The 23,138-nt window shown below is 36.4% G+C and overlaps 1 protein-coding gene across 1 annotated transcript in view; it reads left to right on the top strand.

The window, feature by feature from the left end:
* Positions 1-23,138, top strand: part of heca (hdc homolog, cell cycle regulator) — a 397,485-nt gene that overhangs the window by 1,665 nt on the left and 372,682 nt on the right. The window lies entirely within an intron of this gene.

Genomic DNA, 23,138 nt, shown 5'->3' with positions numbered 1-23,138 from the left:
GAAACTGATTTTTTTCTGTAGCAAATGAAAGAACATGTTGCAAATTATTTCAACGAAAATTCTTATTAGTTAAACATTGGCACTTGGAAATCTGATAAATAAAAAATCAGCTATGCGCTCTGAGGATTTCCGAATAATTTCAACACGTCTCTTGAGGAGTTTTTCAAAGTGTCGAATTTTTTTAGAAATCATTTACTCTTCTGTCAATTTTTTTCGTACTCCTCCAAAATGAATATCATATCAAGTATGAATATAATTAAAAGACAATCCCGTTTCAAATTATTTTCTCCTCCCATATTCATAGGTATTAGGCGACAACTAATCTGAGAACGGAATTCAACTCTTGTGTTCACTTTGAAAGCATGATGTCAATCATTTTGAACTATTTTTCATAGAGGAATAGAAACTCATAAAAAATTGGCTTGGAATTCGAATTAACGCATTCGATGATCAATAAAAAAAGTTTTCAAACCCTAAAAACAATTGAATCGAACTTCCTGTGGTTTCTTTTGTCTTCAATACTTCTTTAGTGCTTTTAAAACAGATCGTGATACGGAGGCTCCAGAAACTTGAGGTTTGCGTCCTTCCAAATACTCGTGAAGAATTGACTTCTCAACACCTGCTGATGTAACTTAGATATAATTCTCAATGGTCAGTTTTTATTAACATTTTCGTAGTAAAAAATGATAAGTGAGTGAGAAATCAAAGTCTCTCAAACACTGAAAAAATAATTACCATATCAATGCATTAAACAACAACCAGATTATGGAACCACCTGTCTAGAGCTGAATTTACAATTATAAGACTCAAATCACTTTCAGTTTTGAAGCGTTACTTCAATCAATATAATTTCAGATCAGTCTTCTTGTAGGGAAGACTATTTTTATTTCTTGTTTCTCCTAAAACTCTATCTCGTTGTATCCAGATACATATATTATTCAAAATTATTCCTCTAAGATTCTGCAGTTCCATTATTGTTTCCTTTAAAAAAATCTATAACCTGGGTTCTACTCAAGAGTAGAGCCCTGATGATGACAGCACGACCAGCTGGCGAAAGCGCTCGCATATAATTAAATAGGAGTTATAAAACTTCAAATCCTTTTTGTAACATATATTAGTGGAAGAAGTTTCTAATTTAAAATATTGGAAAAAATTCGAGGAAAGAGTCCGTTGACAATTGGTCTTTTTGGTGTTTCTAGGACTTACATACTCAAATATATCGTTTCTCTTCTGTTTTGCTGTCAATCATTTCTCGCACAAACAAGGAAGGACGCGATGGTCTACAGGGTGTTTTCTTCAGAGGATCGTTTCAATAAAAAAGTTCCTTCGAACGTTTGTCCGGCTAACAAACTAATTGACAACTTTCACTGATATGACAACACTATCACTGGCAGATTGTCTTCATAGCGGGTATTCGTGATATGCAAAGTGGCTTCAATTTTTTTTTCTCGAAAACAAAGCTAGATATGGAGAAAACACAAACGACTAAAAAGTTACCTTTTCAGTTGATTGATCTAGAAGAGTGAAAATCCAGAAGAAGTGAGTGGCGTACTTTTTTCTCAATATTGTTGACTGGGGAGCAAACTGGGACTGATAATTTAAATCTAGTTAGGGCTAAATAAGCGTCTCATTACTTCAAATAACTGTAGCAAATGTCAACCGAAATGGTGTAAGGATGTTTATGATATTTCATGAATACCGTTTTTTTAATTTCAACGTGAAAGGTTGATGCAGTCAAGCTGCTGGAAAATAATTCCATGGAACTCAAAAGATAAGTAGATAAGTACCATTCTGATTATTTCCATATTTATTTGAATTTTTAAGTCTCGATTGAAGACAAAATGTGAATAATCAAGAAAAGTACTTGATAAAAATAACTGCGTTCACGCAGTTATTTTTATTATATGCGAGCGCTTTCGATAGCAGGCTACGCTATCATCTTCAGGGCTCTACTCAAACTGAAAGGTTCAGTTTGAGTTTATGAGGCAATGACTGTTCAACAATACTGACCAATCTGTCCTTCTTCCTATCTGTCATATTTCTGATTGAATCACCAAGCCCCAACCCAACGCAATTGATAATAACACAGAACAAGTATTGTTGTTACCAATTCATCGCCACAAAAAGTTATCACTTCCAACCTACGACACTTCGATAATAGTTCTGTAAATAGCATTATCGTGGCTCATTATAACTGGTGGTAAATATGATAAATACGAACAAGCCTTCTTTCTATTCGATATCGAGAAAACAAAAAGTGCATTGAAGCGCCTTTGACCTAGAACTAGTGGCTATTAATTTTTTCCTTATCTCGTCGTGAATATCCGTGATTGGTGAATTAAATATTCATTACGCGGCTTGAGAACTATGTAGTCAAATTAGATTTATATCGCTTGTGATTCTGATGAGGCGATTCTAGACTACAATTAGGAGAAGTTAATTGCCAACGGTTTCCTATTAACAGGACTACTTATACAGGGTGTTTCTCAAACACATGCTAATATTCAAGGAGGTAATTCTTAGACCCATTTCAAGGAAAAAACGTCCTATGGACGTATGTCCTAAACGCCTTAACTTTTGAGATACAGGGTGGCAAAGTTTTCAAAAATAATCAGTTTTTTAATAATAACTGAGATAATTTTGTAGACATCTTTGACATATTTGGTACATATGTTTCATGCCTCAAGGCGCATTTTCTGATGTACAATTTTCTTAATTTTCTCTGCCAGTGGCGTACGTACGAGTTTTGAAATGTATATTTTTGGCGAAAAAAATACTACGCCACTGCTTTATCTTGAATTAAAAATTATTTTTAAAGTCTCCATACATTTTTGAGCACATTTGATTTGTTGGGTTTTCTTTGTCCGACGCATGGTTTTCGCTCAAAAAATTAAAAATCGCTTTACTTAAGGATAAATTCCTTAAAAATCTGATGCGGTATCGTGCATCGACTGAAAGCAAACTAAGAGATCAGATTTGTTGCAAAATAATTGAGGATCTAAAAGGTATTTGTTTGTTGTCAGATGCACTGTTCTCAATTAAAATTACGTCATAACGCAGCACCGCTTAATAATTTTTGAAAACATAAATTTAGTTATCCTGGAATAAATGACCTGTAGCAGAATTTATTTACTGCACCTCTTGGAAGTATGGAGTTTGTCGATAAGTGATTTCTTTTAAAGATTAAAAGCAGAAAAAACAGCGTACCCACAATAGCAATAAAAAACGAATTCTCTGTATGTACAAACGTCAGTAGCTAATATTGATGTTGGTTTAAAGTAAGGTGTTGGTGTTAAAAACTGTCACAGCGCGTTTTGATTGATTTTGAAGTGTTATTGAAGTTATTTTGGTAGTCCGCTGTTTTTCTGAATATCAGTAAATTTGGTAAATTATACGATTGCGGAAATTTCGCAATTGCATTACGTATATGGCCTTGCCGATGGTAATGCAACAGAAGCCAGGCGCATTTATCAGGAAAGATATCCTAATCGTGCCTTACCAGATAGCCGAACCTTTTCAAATATTCATCGTCGACTTGGGGAAACTGGTAGTTTCAAGAAAGGGACTCCGGAAGGTGGACCTCGTATAGTAAGAACTCCTGAAATTGAGGAAGCGGTGCTGCAAGAAATTGAGGAACATTCTGAGACGAGTACGAGGAAGATCGCTAGAACTCTGGATATTTGTCATCAAATTGTTTGGCGTATTTTGGTTGATTTTTTGTTATACCCATACCATATTTCAAGAGTGCAGGCATTACTCCCCAGAGATTTTCCACAGTGTGTGAACTTCAGTCAGTGGTATCTACAAAGTATTGCACTAAATCCGCAATTTGAGACACAAATTTTGTTCACAGACGAAGCAATTTTTTCTCGGAATGCCATTCAAAATTTCCATAACAATCATGTGTGGGCTGAAGAAAATCCCCATGCAATAACTGAAACCCATTTCCAACACCAATTTTCGGTTAATGTATGGGCAGGAATTATAGGTGATCATCTAATAGGCCCATTTTTCCTACCAGGACGCCTTGATGGTCGTTCTTATTTACACTTTCTCGAAGAAGACTTACATGGGTTATTGGAAGATGTGCCACTTGCGTTAAGGAATCGAATATGGTACATGCACGATATCGCCCCTGCTCATTTCAGTGTAATTGTCCGAAACCATTTAAATACAGTTTATCCTAATCGTTGGATAGGTCGCGGAGGACCTCAGCAATGGCCAGCAAGATCCCCCAATCTCAACAGTTTAGATTTTTTTTATGGGGTCACCTTAAAACTCTTGTGTGTAAAACTCCCGTTAATACTTGAGAAGATTTAAGAGAGCGGATAGTTGCCTCGTGTGAAACTATACGAAATACGCCGGGAATATTTGAACGGGTGCGTAATTCCATGCGTAGAAGGGCGGAAGCATGCATACTAAGTGCAGGTGGCCACTTCCAACAATTTTCATAATCAGTTTTGGTATTATTACTAATTAACAAATTTGTGCTATTCGTTTAGACTTACTGTCACAAAATAAAATGAAACTCGTTTTTGTGAAAAATTTATTTTTTTGCAGATTATGTTTTCAAATATTATTAGGGAATTGGTAATGCGTTATGAAGCAATTTTCAGAGTCTCATTCATTTTAGAATTGATCTAATTTCTTAATTTGCTTTCTGTCGATTTTTATTTTTTTGAGTGAAAATCATGCGTCGGACAAAGAAATACCAGGAGATCAAATTTTCTCAAAAATAAATGGGGATTTCAAAAATGATTTCATTTTGAAAAGAAAGCATTGGCGTAGTACTTTTTCCCAAAAAATATTCAATGCGAAACCCGTAGAGATGCCACTGTTTGAAAAAATACAAATTTGTGTACATCAGAAAATGCGCCTTGAGACATGGAACATATGTACCAAATATGCCAAAGATGTCTACAAAATTATCTCAGTTATTATTAAAAAACTGATTATTTTTGAAAACTTTGCCACCCTGTATCTCAAAAGTTAAGGCGTTTAGGACATACGTCCATAAGAAGTTTTTTTCTTAAAATGGGTCTAAGAATTACCTCCTTGAATATTAGCATGTGTTTAAGGAACACCCTGTATAATATCCATACATTATTGAAGTTCACATAAAAAAACGATATGAGAACTCATTTCATGAATGATCAACAGAACTTTTTGTGAGTTTTTTCAAAGGGGAATAATAAGTAGTCTACATATTTTGTTCAAATAACGATCTTTCCAAATAACTCATTCTGCCTTGTATCACACTGTAACAATCAAGCAATTTTACATTACTCTATACTCACTCGCCATTGCTTATTCGTATTTTTTGTCCAAAGTCAACACAGTAATCACGCTTGAGCCACCATAAACAAGGAGTTAATCGAAAAAAGGTAATTCTCTAAATAATATTTTTCTTTCCGTTGACGGTGGATTGCCTATAGACAATGCCGAGACGGTGGCAAATCTGTTCAACAATTTTCTCAAACAAGTGGCAAACGATGTAATAAAAACATTTCACAAAACAAAAAATATGATTTTGATACAGGTGACCGTGTTGATATTAATCTTAAAACGAATCTCTATACATTCACAAATGTCGATTTATACGAATTACTGATATCTCGTTTGAAAAATTCAAAATCTTCTGGTTTTGATTAAATGCCGGCTTTCATTGTTAAAACTGTGTTACGTCACATTATTTCTCCTGTGACATACCTGGTTAATTTATCTTTCGCTGAAGGGGACATTTCCAAGTGAGATAAAGGTGAGTAAAGTTGTTCCCATCCATAAAAAGGGAAATCGCGACATAATTGCTAACTATAGGCCAATAACTATACCAGGGGTCGGCCAGTAGTTTTAAGTGCGGGTCTGGATACTGTGGGAAAACTTCAATGAGGTCCAGAAAAAAAAAACAACTAATAACAATGAGGTGCTACCTATGTATTATGTTGGTTTCAAATCAAAGTCTAAATTATACAACACTAGACCTAATATTGATGTGAGAAACTACACCGATGGTCTTGAGCCAGTTTGGTTCTAGAGAGGAACAACTAATTCGAAGTGGGCCAATTTTATACCGGTCATCCAAATTCCAATGATGAACCACATGTGGGAACGGGACCTGGCACACATGCCTACCGGTCATCGACGCCGATCACCGGTTGACGTGTGTGCCAGGTCCCGTACCCACATGTGGTTCACTATTGGAATTTGGACGACCGGTATAAAATCGGCCGTCCAAAATCGGGGTGTGTGCATTTAGCGTAAGGAAAGCGAAAGTCAGGCGCTTTGATATGATAAGTGTATTAGATCTAAGGGGCCTAATTTGAATGGTACAAAATAGAAATCAATGAATAAATAAATATTTCACCTTTTGAACAGACAGTTGTTTTTTTTGTTGAGTATATTGAAAATGATGTTTTGTTAGGTATTCAGATGTTTTCCAACCTTCATACGGCTTCGTATTCAGGAGTTGTAAGTTGTTAACCTTTTTGCGGTCGCATAGTATAACTTAAGGATTGAGAAGGGCAAATACTCGTTTAGCTTCAAATTCAATAACTTCTGACTTTCATGACTCGGAAATTGAAATATTAACCCTGTTACTAAATTTTCATTTCTTATTCTGCCCCAATATTATTTTCATTATCCTCTTCGTCGGGATCCTGAGTATTATTTCACAACGAAACTTTGTTTTCATAGGTATCTATCAAATCTAAAGTACAAATTAATCACGCAAACAAAACCCATTCATTTGTTTATTTCAAACCTGACAACGCATAATTAAAACTAAATTCGCATATCAAAACAGCTGTGCCATGTGGGAAAAAACATCGTGTTATGTAACTGTCAGACAACCGAAAGCTAATCTGGTTATGATCAGGAATTCAAACCACTTTGTGAAAACTAATTTGAGATATATCATGAGCCATTAAGAAAATAGGTAAACAAGTCTATTTATAAATATAGAAATAAAAATACGTGCCAATGTGCACTTACATTACTGCAACTCTATAATTTCCTCTCGTACGTGTTCAGAACAATAAACATTATGGGCTAGTCAACATTTAAATCGTTGAGCAATTTATTTTTCGTCTCCGGCGAAAATAGTGTCGGAGGATGTTACGAAGTTTTAACTTTTGATAAACATTAGCGTAATGTTTTGTCCAGTACAAAATCACTTCTTGCACCTGCATTATATTTTATAACGCTTGGAATAATTGAAAAAACTTTTATAAAATTGTATTTCAATTATTTTATAAGATTCTTTACGAAACTGTTTTTCGAAAGTGTTAGAAAATTTTATAGTAACTGCCAAAATGTTTATAAAACTGTTTTGTAGTGTTTGCAAAAGGCGTTACGAAATATTATAAAAGACTATGATGTTTTATAAAACGGTGCCAATTTCCTATTTTTAGCTGTTTTATAAACACATTGAAAACATTTCTGGGAGAAATACAGTTTTATAATTTGTTTCTCCGAAACGTTTTCACAACCATTAAAAAATATGAAATTGCTAGTTGGGGTGTTTCGATCACCAATTGATCATCTTCAAGAGGAAGATCGAACTTCCTCTCGATTCCTCTTCCTCTTGAAGATGATCACTTGGTGATCGAAACACGTGTCGAGGTGTTGAAATAACGGTTTTGTGTTGTGAAAAAAATTCAGTAATATTCATTTACTCTGAGATGAGTCATCAGGAAGATTATTTCGATGTGAAATTTGACAATATCTTGTATTTTTTACATCGAACATCATCAGTTTTTAAGTTTCCAAGTTATGGAAGATCAAACAAAGTTCCGTATTGGGTAACAATGCACTCGTTTTTTTTTCAGAAAGTGTTGATGGCATATTTCTGTGACAGTCTTCACATTTCCATAATCACAAAATATTTTTTGATATTTGTTCACGAGTCTTCTTGCAATTTGGAGTTCATTATCAAGTGACTTGAAAGTAAACAACTACAGTGTCCAAGCTACTTTCGTTTTTTCTTGGCCTGGCCTTGTAGGTTTTTATGTCTGACGTTTCGTCTACCACTGCGGTAGACATCAAAAGCGATGAAGTCACGGTTGAAACGCTCGACTTGTTCTCAATGCAGAAACTACAGTGCTGTTTGTTTCCGATTTTATAATTATCATAGGTGGACCTGGCTTCATTGCCCTCAATTGGGTTAAATGACCTTGTTTGTATACAATTGAAGACAGGTAGCCAGATTTTACTAATGTTCATCGAATGAAAACCAAATTTTGTGTTATGTTTCATAAATTCATTTTAACACACTCAACATCCCTGTTACTGTGAATCAGAACGAAATATTGTTTTCAAATCATTCGTAATTTCCAGTAAGACATTCTCTAATTCGCGCACAGGCTGCATACCAGAAATCGACCGCTTACTACATCGCAATAAAACAACCCTTCCACCCTCAACTTGGGCAAGAGTGAGGGTGAAAAGACGTCTCTTTCAGGAACGTCGCATTTTTGCCGCTGTGTGCAACCCCGGGATCGATAACGACTGTTTATCACCTCGCTTGCCACCTTGACCTAGCCAAAGACCGGGTCTGTGGTAGTGAATGGAATGGGAGTGATAGTGAGAGCGAGAATATCGAGCAAACCGGTAGAGTGAAATCCTGAAAAATAGCGATAGTTTTTTTGTTGTTATGAAATGCTGGGGAAATTTTCGAAATTCAGGAAATATTGCATTAGGTTTATTAATGCTAATTACGAAAGGTTCCTGTTTCGAAAATAATTTTCACTTGGGAACAAACATTTAACGTAGTGGTGGAAAATATGCGAATCACTACGTCAAATTTCAGAATTTGACGTAGTGAGAATTCGACTTGAGAAGAATAATTCGCCGGGGAACAGTGAGTATCAGTACGTCGAATTTTAACTACGTCAAATTTTCATTACGTCAGATTTCCGCCAAGTGCAATTAATTCTAGTTTCGACAACTTTCGTATTTTGATGACTTCAGTGGAAGGGGTGGCTTTCAGCGTTGTGAGATTTCGACTTAGTAGGATTTTGACGTTGTAGAATTTCGACGTAGTGAGATTTCGAAGTGGTGAGAATTCGACGTAGTAAGATTTGGAAGTGACGGGGATTCGACGTTAGATAAATAATTCGCTTGAAAAGTGAGAGTATCACTACGTCGAATTCTCTCTACGTGGAAATCTCACTACGTAGAATTCTCATTACGCAGAGTTTCGGCCACATGAAATCTATTGAGGTTTTGACAAACTTTCTATTTTTTCGAAGTCAGTAGGAGGTATGAGCTTTCGGCGTAGTGAGAGTTCGACATAGTAGGTTGAGTCCAAAGTCTATCTGACCCTCCACTGCAACCCGCAAGGGTTGCAAGGTGGCTCACACCTATTCACACTCGACCAAATAAACCCATCTTCCCAACGAAGCCAATTAGTTTGCAGTTCAGATGGTAAGACTACGGCTCAGCCGAACTCTAAAAACCTGATTCGGTCCCCAGCGCGGCAGGCACAAATTATATGCTTTGCTGTTTCATCGTTGATGAGGTAGTCGGATAGTCAAGGTGCACGATTCCCACCTTGATACCCGCGATAATCTTCCCATATGAGGGTGTTTGCGCGTCAGCTACACCTGACGATGTCTTAGATTCAACCGTGCAGGGCATTTTTGGCCTGTGGTTTAGGTGAATCATCACTTGAGCCCAAACGTTTGCTAGCCTGCTCATGGGGCGTTTGATCCTCCACATGAGACAGATTCTGCGTACGCCGCTCGAAAATTTGGTGCAAGGCGGTTTTATAAGGTACCCCGCTCTTGAGAACACGACTCAGTCGTTTCCTGGCTACACCACCAAACCTTTTTTTTAAGGTTTAGTTATCAGATCAGGAGTTGGAGAGTTGAGAAGCTCTTGCTCCTAATCTAAATTTACAGGGAGGTCAGTTGGAGTACTAAGATCGACATTCATCTCCTCTGTAGACTTGCTCCTGATCTAAATTCACAGGGAGGTCAGTTGGAGTCGTAATCTCGACATCCATATCTTTAGACTCGCTACTGATCTAAATTGCGTAAGCTCGACATCCATCTGTAGACTCTGCGTCAGAAAGAAGTTTACTCTGTCCACAAAAGTTTCACGAATAGGTAGGGAAAAAAGGTCAATCACGGCAGAGCCCCGCATTACCGTGACAAGGCGATGCGACGAGAGGGCGCCCGGTATCTCGAAGGTTCCGTAGAGACAGCTCATAGGCTCAGTGTCACTCATCCTCACGGCGCAGATACACACACCTTAGGATCGAGCTATCGTTGGTATGCCCTTCAGTTAGGGAATAACAGAACCACAAGTGATTCTGTCCTTCCCGTATCCTAAATAAGTGTAAAACATTCATGGAGGTGATTCCTCATGGAAAAGAGGATGGGATCTTTCACATTAAGAAATTCCATTGGAGAATGTTTAATTTTTATGTCCATTCCTATTTATTTCTAGGTGATCAGAGATGCACAAAATAATTTAATATGCCACGGAAACTTTTACCATGGACAATCATATCATTACACCCTGTATAAATATGCATCAGCAGTTTGTTAACCTCAACAACACTTTTGCGACCGCAATATTAAAAACATCGGCTTTGAATAATGCCTTGTCGTCTTAACAGTTCTTCAGCGACTTCTAAAAATTAACTCGAAACATGTTTCGTCCAAATTTGGAAAGTTGCCACATGTGCAAAATCGTAGTTTTTGCTCCTTTTGGCTGAAAAGGAGGCTGAGCGTTTTTATTGTCGTCTCTGCGATATCTTGCCGAGAGTTCTCACCGCTTTATCGTCGTTTTTTCCTCCACAATATTTACATAATCGGCTTCATAAATACGCAGATAAAAACGACGAAAAGTTCACAAATATTCGAGAAATTACCCCGTTCAACTTTTCATAATTCTTTCAACTGTTTTCTTTGTGATCTTGTTTTGGTTTAAAATATACGACCGCGATAAAAATAAACTTTCGAAAAACTTTGTTGGAGTTGGGCAGTGAAATGGTTTTCATTGTCGGTGGATTTTCAAAATGATATCTGGTATTTTTTTTGATATGAGACAATATATTTCTTTTTCATTCTCTCATTGAGTCGGCTCCTGCTTGGTATGTGTTTTATTTTATTCATTTTTAGTGTCAAGGAGAAAACACAAGCACTGTTTTATTGGCTGATATTTCATTTTGAGACTTTGAAGGATCAAGTATGCACTGTTAATTTTGAGTATTATAAATCGGACAATGACTTGATCAGCAAAGGTCATGAAAAAAGTGGAAAATACCTTGGAAGGAACGTTTTAGATACAACAGAACGGCCAGTGGTGGCATTTTTGCTGGAAGGCAAAAACGATCCTTTATATGTGTCTTGGAGAAGCTATTGATCAAATTAATTAAGACACCGATAGAGAATACTGTTAAAGAGATGAACTCAAACAACACCGATAATAAGTAAACAAAGCCTCAATAAGAAGACACCCCTCCATAGGAACAAAACAGGAAAACAGTGGTTCATCCCATTTTCCCGAAGTTAACAATGGTTCTGGATAATGTGGTCAAGAGAACAGAAAAATAATGAAGGTATTTGAGAAAAAAAAACAAATAATTTGACGATAGGTAGAAATACTGATATCCAAATGACTCAAAAACTTGAAAAAAAAAAATGAGAAAAAAGAAATCACAGCGACCATGTAGTAACATTCGTTTTTATGGGAGAAGGCATCAACTGAAGAGGGTACGTCTTCTCTAGAGAGCACTAGCCTACAAAATTGCGACAAATTTCATTGCATACCTAATTCAAACGAAATAAATACTGTCTTCACTAACGAATCTGAAAATCTTTGCGATAAACATACTCCCAGCAATTTCTCATCGATTCCTAATTTAGCAAACAGTTTTCCGAGTTATCTCGTTAGTTCATTCAGTTGATGATTAACCGCATTACCTGTCTACTGACTCGAAATCAATTATCGAAATTTCTATCCCAGCTCCTGCGGTCTGCATAGAGGATATCTCCAGGGTATTAGAAATCATTTAGATTGAGCGTGGGATATATCAAGTTCTCGACAAAACCCACACGTTTTGGGATACGCTAATCGATTTTCTGAACCAGAGCCTGTCTATCGTCAACACTTTCACAAGGGGATATGTTCCAAAATATCTTTGAAGTTGTCATGGGGGTATATGATTATCATAGTTAATAATGGGACGGTAGCCGGTTGGGTTGATGTAGGTGGTTTTTTCCACTCAACCAGTCGATCACTGTGTGTACCAGTCGGTGGTTCGAACTGCAAGGCTGAACGAACTATTTCAACTACCTATCGTCCAAACCGTGCTAAGTATCACACGTTAGAAGGTAAGACCAAGCTAGTCCTTAGCTTGCAATTTTGAGATTTGTTGTTTGTAGCTGCGACAGCTGCGACAGCTGATATAAACAGATATTTTATGTTTTCTTCATATACTCATCAGAAAATATTGAAAATACAGATACTTTTCTCTGTGTAGGTATTTAGTCACTTAGAAAAGACTGGGCACACAACCAACGTGAATATATTCAACAAATATAACTTTCTAAGGATAGCAATAGCTGTAGTACAACATTTTCAAGTAATTTTTTTGGTATGGTATGATGAGGAAAGTTATTCGGATCATCTGTGAATGGAAATAGAAATCAACGTCTCACACTTCGATCATATCTCATCGAAACCCGCAGATATCAGAAAACAAACAAAGGATTCAGATCTGTCCCAGATTGTCCTACAGGAATCAAATTTTTCTACTGGAATGAAGATGAGTCAACAAACATTGCTGGAAATGAAAAGTGACCTGATAAACGAGACCAATACAAAATACTGATCACTCAATACGAGTCCTAGATTAATTCATTGAGTAGGGAGTACAAGTGAGTTGGAAAGACCAAAGTGTTTGCTAGTTATAAGATTCACTTGGAAAAAGTTTTGTGGTAAAACTTGGGGTTCAGGTCCCAAACAAATCCATTGAATTTATGTGATGTTTGTCAGACCAATGATCACCTATGGTGCAATTGCCTGGTGGCCGAAGGCTTTACAGAAAACGGCCCAAGCGAAGTTCTCTGGCTTACAGAGACAGGCTTGTCTGGCTATTAGTGGTGCCATAAGTATCACACCGTCTGCGGCCATGGAGACCCTTCTAGATCTACCTCCTCTCCAAATTCTCCTGGAGACTGTTGGTTGACACTGGAAGTCGCAGCATCATGGAAATGACCTCTGACTGCATGCCTCCAGCTGTCAACTACGAACTGCCTAATAAAGTACTATTCTCGAGTAAAGATCATCCGGGAGAAGGAAATATTAAGAGCAGATAGTTGTTGGTTCACAGATGGACCAAAAACACCTTTCGGTTCTGGTGCAGGTGTTTTCAGTCGCAAACCCAGGACAGAGATATCTACCCGCCTAGGAACTTATGCGACAACATTTCAAGCGGAAATTTACGCTATTGAATTATGTGCGGAGAGATTGGATGAATCCAACCTCATACACAAGCTCTTGGCTCCTACCGACACTGTTGAGTCTATAATTCTACAAGAGAAGAGACTTCCATCATATCAACTGCATCTCTTTTCATTTCGAAATAAAATAAGCAGTTAGAAGAATTCCTCTTGATTTGAAATAATCTACTGATTCGATAGCTGTAGAAGTTTTGAAGTGAAATCTAAAATTGAAACAGTTTTTGCCTGTTCATAACAGATTTCTCCCATCCCTCCACCTTTTTGAAACCATTTTTCGAACAGAATAATCAGGACCAGACCGTTTGACGAATATTTCATCTTTTTTCCACCAAAGATTGTTCATTCATTCCATGACCAATATACAGAAACTTTCTTGGCCTACCTTTTCATCAATAAATGCCACACAGTGCTTCGCTAAAAAGGTGAGAGAGTTTTGGGGCAGAACGAATTATTTTTTTACAATAATTTCCTCATCATCACTGAAGCCATGAAATATGTCTCACAGATACTAGCATCTACTGATTCTGTCTGAATGTATTTTTAGTGAATACTACTTGGAAAAGACCGTCAAAGTTACTGATGAAGAGGTAGCTTCTTAGATCCGTTTGATCATCATAGCTATGATAATTAATTTTTGACAACCTGACTCCACAGTAGTTTTCTAGATGACCCTTTTCATAATGTGGGCAAGAAATATAAATACTCCAGAAAACACATGAACACAAAACCACAATTTCGAAGTGAAATACTTTTACGTATTAGACTTAGAATAATGAAATCAATAAAATTATACGCACTGCTTTATTTTTCAAATCAAGCAGTATGAAACTCACGTCTTTTTGATATGGTGGCAAATTATAGATTGATTTCCTAGAATACTAGGAAAACAATCTAGCTCTAGCAAACTAACTCATCTGAAGATCACAGAAGTATGTTCTTGTTACTCTATAGTATCAATCGGTGGAAGCTTCCACTATCACATGTTTGGGTTCAAAACAACCAGCAACTATTCACTTCAGCATCAACCAGACGCAGTTTCTTCAGTCGTGATCAAGAGGAGAACTACAGAACTGCTTCAAAAAAGGAGGGTACAGCTTGAACAAAATGGGACTGTATCTCAGCCACAGACAGTTCAACAAAAAAAAAACAGAAAAGCTTGTTATATTTTATGCAAGTGTGCTTTGGATCACAAGAGATTCATGGATATCCCAAATTGTTTCCAAAAAGATAGGACGTATGTCCAACAAGAGATCTGTACAGACCAGTACAGGAAACAAGATTGTTGAAAAGGGTGGTACGAAAAAAAATGGAGGAAATCATAATGTAACCTTGAGGTTGTAGTCCTACCCGGAGCATTGAAAGAAAATTAAACGGCTCCCAGAAAGCGTAAAAAATTGGTATGATTGAAGTCAAATCGATTCAAAAAAATTCCTCTGGTTGAGTATCATCCAAACAGAGTTGGATGCTAGTATTCTCGACTGAATTATGAAAAAATTTTCAACGGTAGTGTTGAAGACTCCAAGTTGGTAGTTATAAATCCTTTGTTGGAGAAACAAGATGGAAAATTTCTACAATATTTCCCAAGACACCTATTTTCCAATACACCAGCCCTTCCCCTGAACCCTTTTCTCCGCCATTGATCCAAGGTGGTTCACAACGCTAGAAAATCAGGCGTTGTAATTGGTAATTAGTCCTCCCCGTTGGTTTCTCAGCAGCTTCATTTATTAACGAGTCGCCGTTGTTAGTGATACGTTATTGTATCGTTAGAGAAGCAACGGATTCACGAACCTAATCTGGGGATTCGGTAACCGACTTGTTAGCAAATTGCTGATAGGATTTAAAGTTCGTTGTTGAATTGTCAGAGGTCAGTGTGATAGCATTCAGGGATATCAGAAAGGATCAGTCGCATGTAAATGCGATTTCATCCCAAGGAAAAGTGCTCCTTATAAATAGTTTCTGATGTGAAAGTATCGGTGTTTAAAGCGCACACAGGGCGTTTCCTGATTAAGTCACTCTAGAGGTGTCACAAGGAAAAGTTTTATAAATAACTAAAGATATATATAAGTCGATGGTGGAAGTAGGATATATAAAAGCAAAATAGAGTGAAACAGTGGTTCAGGCAGAAAATAAGAATTTGGTAATGCTACAGATTTCCTCAGATAAAATGTAAATGAAATAGCAGATAATCATAATAATACAAAAAATACAACCGCACTGAGAAAATATCAAGTGCAGAAATGTCTCATGGAATATATCGGAATTGCCAGGAATATCAAATGATCATGATAAGATTCCTCCCTATATTTAAATTTATAGAAACTGAAGTCACAATTTTCATCTCCTGTTCAAACCACCTTTCTTGTTCTTGCAGAAAAATAATTGAACTCATGAAGATTTTCATGGATCATACCTTGTCCTTAACAATATATTCTGTTCTAGTGATTGGTCAGATCCATTCTTGAGAACAACAAACTGGTTTGAAATCTTAAAAATACTTTTCACCTCTGAGTCACCTTCTTGAAATCTTGAAGACCCTGTTGGAACACCCTGTTGGCAGATCCTATGTAATTTTTTTTCATTGACAGTATCGTAAAAATCTCGTTGCAAAAAATAATACTTTCGCTCCAGTTTCAACGACTGTAGACTTCTCAAAGTCAGGCTGAAGGCTAAAGCCTTTAGTAAAAAGTCTACCAACACGAGTAGCACTGGTGGATGGTTCAATAACTACAAAAGCCCCAGGAAATGCAAATATACTTGCTGTATGAGTCGCATCCTATGTAATATTTGATTTCCAAAAAAAAAATTATTTTCTTCGTCACAGTGTCGAAAATCAATTTTGGCGAGGACTGATCAAATTAATTGTGGAGCTTGCATCATTCAATCTTAGACGTTTTCCCTTATCTCACGAAGGAAAATTTTTTTGTTTACTGCACATACCAAAGAAAACCAAGAAAGTTTCCAGACTAATCGCTTTGGAATTTGTGATAGCGTCTATCACAGAGAAAACTCAAGCTGATGTTGGTATGGATTTCAGGAAGAAAGGCTCATGGACATATTTCTTTCATATATCACCATTTTCAGTATCATGTAATGGGGAAACACACATAGTCTTGAGTTGCTTCACTCAATATTTACGAAGCCTCCTATCTGGCATGCGATTTTACTGAATGTACCCCGATGTCATGATTTTGGTGTTGGTTTTTGTGACTTTGAATGTTTTGGCTACTGAAGACTCTCACTAAGAGAAGCCAGATATCAGTTTTATCTGTATGTGTTTGCTATGTTGAAGATAACGGGTACTCAATCGTTGGTGAAACCTCTTCTTCGTACCACCGAGCTTTCAACAATATTGATTGTCTTCATTAAGGCTACAATATAAAAAGTTTATTGTCAGATAACAAGTGGATAATATGAAATCATTGGTGAAATAGATCGAAATGATGAAACTAATCACCATTCACATCGAACTCTATATGAGAGTTATGGAATGTTAACTCGTTTTCAGAATTTGGAATTTCTTCAAAACCTATGATATTATTATAAGTATGAATGTTCAAAGCTTCAGGTTTGCTAGTTTTGCTCAGTTTCGAATGGAATTAATTTGAAAGCTATCATTTTGAAATCTTTGTTTGGTCAATTCTACCAAAACGAAATTATTGAAATTCCTTCACTCGATCAATGCCGAATTAACAAAGTAATCCAATTTTTCAAATATTTCTCCATCAAGCGACTTACGAAAGTCCTTCACAATATCAGCAATAACTCAAATTTAATTAACCTGTTTTCCAATGCTGAAATTATTTTGTAATATCGTTTTATTTATAACTACCTATCGATCATTCAGAGTGCAAGGACTCCAGCGAGTGAAAACAACACGTGTTATTGCCGGAGAGCCGCAGTATTTCATCGCCCTGTATTAGATGAATGAAAAAAACTGCATGTGCACCAGACCGTGTTAATGCAGCATTGTTCTGTTTTTACGGCCTTCCAGTGAGGATAATGTGCACTTTTGTTCCACGCATTCGTTTGTAATAATATTTTATGGGTTTTTGTGTATTTATAATCGGCCTGTTTATAATTGCATATAGAGAAATAGGAAGGGAAAATGAAATAATCACGGCGGCTGATTTATCGAGGTATTGGCCTTCATTGGACTAGGACGTGAATAGTGTTCACCAACGAAAAATCTGAGAAACGTTTTTATGTTAATGCTGAGAAGCTCTTGTTTAGATAATACAGGACTTCCAATTCCTCTTCCTCTTGAAGTTGATCCCTTGGTGATCGAAACACGTGTCGAGGTGTTGAAAATAACGATTTGGTGTTGAGAAAAAACTCTAATACTGAGCAAAAGCCTATTTCCAGAATTTCCAGAAATCATTAGGAAAACTCAAGGCTTTTGTTTTACACTACTCTAACTAGACTTCTTTGATTCTTGAGATTCGGGACTCTTGCAGTCTCCAGTAATCCTGCAGTCTCCTGCACCTCACTGCTATATTTTACAGTGCATCCAGAGCCGTCCAAGGCAATCTCATCCTTGTGTTCATTATTTTATATATTTCAATGCATTTACTTGTTTTTATGTTTTCAGTTCTTATATTCCAATGCTTGCACTCAATCGTTGGAATTTATTCTGATTGATGATTCTCAAAATTTCTAACTGAATCACCACCACGTGCTCTCTACATAGAATCGATTCAAGCTGAAAACTCAGGCAATGTTACCACCTGTTCCATCAGTCCCTTCAAACATATACACGGAGTGTATTAATTCTAAGTATGACATTACTATTAGTAGATATCCCTGTATTTACTTCAGTTTGTATACCTAACTGTAAAATGAATAAAAATAATCGAAATTAACAATATGGACTTTGTATAAGTGTAAGCATTTTGATTATGATTCATTTGTAGTACTACCGCAGCAGATTGCTCAGAAGAATCCTAGATCTGTGACAATATAAAATAGAAATTTTAAGTAATTGATATGTTGTGTTTAAAATTGTCTTAGAAAGAGTACAAAATGGAAAGCGGAAAAATGGAATGTTACAATATATGTTTTCCTTCAGTTCGATATTTGAATCATCAAACCTAGATCGTTGGTCAGATCGTTGTTATTAGTTTCGTCTTCGTTTTCATGAAGCATGATCACATTCAGTTTTTCGTACTTTCCACTAGATGGTGCTTCGAAATGTCATCGTTCTCTTGTTTAATCCATCCAACAAAATTCCCGGAACGCCACTCGAGCGATGATCGAACGTGTGTATTATTATAATTTCGCTGAGGTTACATTTGTGACTTTCTGGAAAGCCGGAGAGCTCTGAAATTTATTGTGGTATATTATCCGGGCGAGAATTTTGCTTGAATATGCATTATCCCAACTTCGTGACTCGGCTTTGTTTCGAGCTTCACTTATCACGTCTCCGGCCTCCTACGACTTTGAAGTCTCACGATTACGTTTTTCTTGCGCTCGTAAATGGTGTGTTATTTCTGGTCCACATTTATCGAAATAGCGCATACGATGCGTGATTCATGGGGATTTTTTGATGTTCACTGAAAATGCAGTTCATTCAAAATTACATTGGATTTTATTGTTTGTAGTTTGGAGTTTAATTGTTTGTAGTTTTTGGGAAAAACTACCTTGTGGATTTCTACTTCTCCTTCATCATACAGGGAAATGTGACATGTGCATTCGTTACGACCAGACGGTTGTAAATAATCTACAACTGATTGGACTTCATTTCATTTCATTCAAAAAGGAACAACAAATTTTATAAATGGGTTAATTTTAACAGAGTCCATCTGTTTTGGAAAAACGGGGAAAGAATAGGAAATTTTTAAATCTGAACACACCATTGGACCGACAAAGTTTCAGTAAATGAAAGTACGTCGAAATAATTCCTTCTCCAAATAACTTATGAGGGAACTGAGATTGCAAAAATATTATTCAACTATTCTTCATTGCTACAACCACAAACAATCACAATATTAAGTTCTACTATGTAAGAAATTAACAAAAAATAAATAATAATTGCACAAAGAAACTTTCCCTCGGTTATCTTAAAGGTGCGATTTTGTTTCAACCTTTACATAAAAGAGGACGTATGCCACTCACAAGCGACTTTGGTGAAATTGGTGACACGTGTGAATCGTTGTATTTGTGCCACGCGCCAGTATACGGGTGTCTGCAGTATGCTGTATAATGTCCTCTGTTAGTAGTCCCACTGTGATTTAAAAGTGCATATAGATTATAACAAGTAGCCACATTTTCTCCTGCAAAATTGTCCATATCCAATCCTTCTAGAGGAAATTCGATTACATCATTCAATTTGCCTCTACTTTCCGTTGGAGAGAATCTTTTCAAATGTATTACTAAAATATAGGAAATTTGTGGATTGATAGGGAATTTATGCATTTTCTCTTTTCCTTGCATTTCGAACACGTCGGTTTTTCAATTCCATCCAAAGTTTCTTCTCTTGTAAAATAATCTAAACATTGCCACAAACTCAATTGGTCGGTTCTTTGTGGTATGGAGAGAGGCAAATCCCAGAAAGGATCAAATGTTACTGAAGAGTATCCACAGTATGTGCATTTCATCGTGGATTTCAAGTGGCCAACGAAATTATCTGCAGTCTTAGAGTTATGCATCCTCAAATATGTGAGCCATGACTCTTGTGCATTTCCGCTGTCGCTCAATTTTTCACCAATCTCCGTTAAGATTGGTTTAGGTTTCTCATTAATTATATTAACCTCTTCATGTAATCCTTCTAAAAGATAACGGAGAAACTCCTGGGCGTCTTGATGGGAATTACCCAAGAATCGAGGAGCAAAACTTTGAATTTGATTTTTTAAGGAGGCTGTATTTACTACTTCATCAAATGAATCTTCTGCCCATAACTCCTTGATGACTTCTGCAAACGATTTTATTAAAGCACCCTTCATACTAGAAATACTACTATTGATATCTTTCATGAATTCATCCAAATTCATCCAAACTCAGTTACCGACGTTACTTGAAAATTTCTAATACTACACTTCAGTAGTCTGGTTTTGGTTCATCGAATTCTTTCCTTTTATTCAGACAAAAATTTGCTGAAATTCAACATTGGGAAAAAAATTAAGTTCATTAAAAGAATTCGGTGTCCTACCTTGTTCATACATTATCATTTTAATTGGTTGATAAATATATGCTTCACAAGGGTCCTGCACTTTAAATAGTCACGCTGTGAATCTGATGGATCCCAGGCTCACAGAAGACAAAACAATAAGTTTTCAAAATTCAATCGATAGAATCATCAACCCCTCTATTATTTTTTGGAATTGCGGGTCATTATCTTAAACTAAAAAGTATTTAGCAAAAATTTTCAATTTCAATTACTAACTCAGAAGCAACCTGTGTGTCTGAGTAATTTCTTAGCAAAATATGGTTTTGATGATCACCAAGTTACCTTGTACCTACCTGCTTATTCAAAGATTTAAAAAGTTTTGATCTAAAAAATTTTTCAACATTACTCTGTTGGGAGGTGAGTGCATTTCTCCAACAATATCTACACTATCAAGCAAAACATTTCGCAAAAAGTCCCAATAATCTTCACTAGTTCATTTGGAGTAGTATCATATGCGTCAAAATGATGAAGATTTTTTGTAAAACAATTCTATTAACCCCCCCTGGTCAGTGGTCATTCTTCCCTCGATCCAGTGCCGAGGAAAATGTTGACACGAAACAACAGAGGTTTGATGATTACCCCAATTTTTCGGCAAAATTGATGAAGGATATTTTCTAATATAGGGTGATCCATTTAAAAAAAATTGATGACATGCTCTGGGGATGCGAATATGTGAAAATGTGTTTCTCTGTATATTATGGTTGACGTGTTATTTATTTTTCCTGCAAATCATTATACCAAAAGTTATTTAGGGTGACTCGTTTCAAATGAAATGCACTGTATATTGCCGATGTATCAGAAAGGATAGTGTTACGAGATAAATGTCCATATTTTTGAAGAAGCAAATATATTCTCGATACCAAAAGATTCGTGGGAATTCAACAAGGATTAGGATCTACTCCCTTCAAACGAAATTGAGAAAACAGCTGAGCAAAGTTGAGAAACTGGCATTCGACTATTAGCGTATCTCCAGAAGCAACAAACATCACCATAAAACGCGAAAACGAAAACATAAGGGCCGGCAATTTTATTTATTAGTCTCTTGGAGAGCTATTACGTTTTTATACAAGGATAATAAATAGCCAGCTAGTCCTGTTTAACGCGTCCATCGTTCCTCCACACCCACCTAAAAGAACAAATTCAGTTGTAGACGAATTACTTTCGTTCTAGTCTGTCGTTAGGTTTTTTCGATTCGGGAATAAATTCGAAGGTTATCACTCGGAGATACTTCCAAGATGTTTCCCGGATAGGAAGATATTTATCCTCTGGATTCTGGGGGAACTTGGAGAGGGTGATAGATGATAATAGTTATTATACTCGGTTGATACTCAAATGGAGATGTGAAACTTGTGGTATCTGGAGAGATATTTCTTGTATTTTTCCAAGAGAAACAGAAAAAGAAAAGTTACTGCTGTTTTCTATGGAATATTTGTAAATGTAACTTCACTTTTTCACATCAACATTCAAAAACCTATTTGATTCATGAAGAAGTTTGTTTTTTACAGACCTGTTTTCTTGTTTCAAAAGTTATTTAGGGTGTTTTCAACTCATAACCAACTCGAACCATAAGCTTCAGATCATGTTTTATACTTTGTTGAAATTTGCTCATCATGGAGCATCTGATAAAGCGAAACAATATAGGGTGATCCGTTTAAAAAAAAAATATTATTGGCATGCTCTGAGGGCGCGATAGGGGGAGTAACGTCAAATGTGAATATGTCAAAATGTGTCCACCTAGCTGACGTGTTTTTTTATGTCTCCTGAAAATCATTGCTCCAAAAGTTATTCAAAGTAGCTCGTTTTGAATGCGTATAATGCATTAAAACTCAGTAGATATGGTATAACTGGAATAAGTTTTAAGTGGTTTGAGTCACACTTAGCAGATGGTCAAAACCACTTCATACTCAAATGAAGGTAAAATTACTTGTGGCGTCCCACAAGGTTCGGTACTGGGCCCACTTATATTCCTAATTTACAATAATCTATCGTCTATCAACATCCAAGGAAAACTTACTTTATTTGCTGATGATACTACAATTTAATGGGATGCTCCTAACAACCATACGTTGTATGAAGTTATTTAAAATGACATCACGAAAGTGAAAGACTGGTTTGACTCAAATCTCTTGAGCTTGAATTAATCAAAAACAGAAGTAGTGTCCTATCGTTGCCAGATTCCAGCGGTACATAATATTCAAATTGACATCGTACCAACTTCTTAATTCCTTGGCTTGTTCATTGACAATAATTTAAAATTCAACAAACATGTAGATACTTTGAAATCGAAGCTCTCTTCTGGATGTTATGCAATACCAGTTACTGCATTTGAGCTCGGGTCTGCAGAAGCTAGAATGGTTTATTATTCCTTTTTTGAATCACATCTTCGTTATGGTATTTGCTTTTGGGGCCACGCCTAGGAACTCTTGCTGTCCTCTTTGTGCCTCTAATAGAATCCTAACTGTGGTCTTTTTATTTAAATATGAGACAATATGCCTTCTATTCAA

This window comes from Leptinotarsa decemlineata, unplaced genomic scaffold (assembly GCF_025532065.1).
Source record: "Leptinotarsa decemlineata unplaced genomic scaffold, Ldec_3_MD MMD2_tig00000576_RagTag_RagTag, whole genome shotgun sequence".
NCBI lineage: Eukaryota > Metazoa > Arthropoda > Insecta > Coleoptera > Chrysomelidae > Leptinotarsa > Leptinotarsa decemlineata.
Note: the sequence above shows the minus strand (reverse complement) of the source record. Positions and strands in the feature narration are given on the sequence as shown.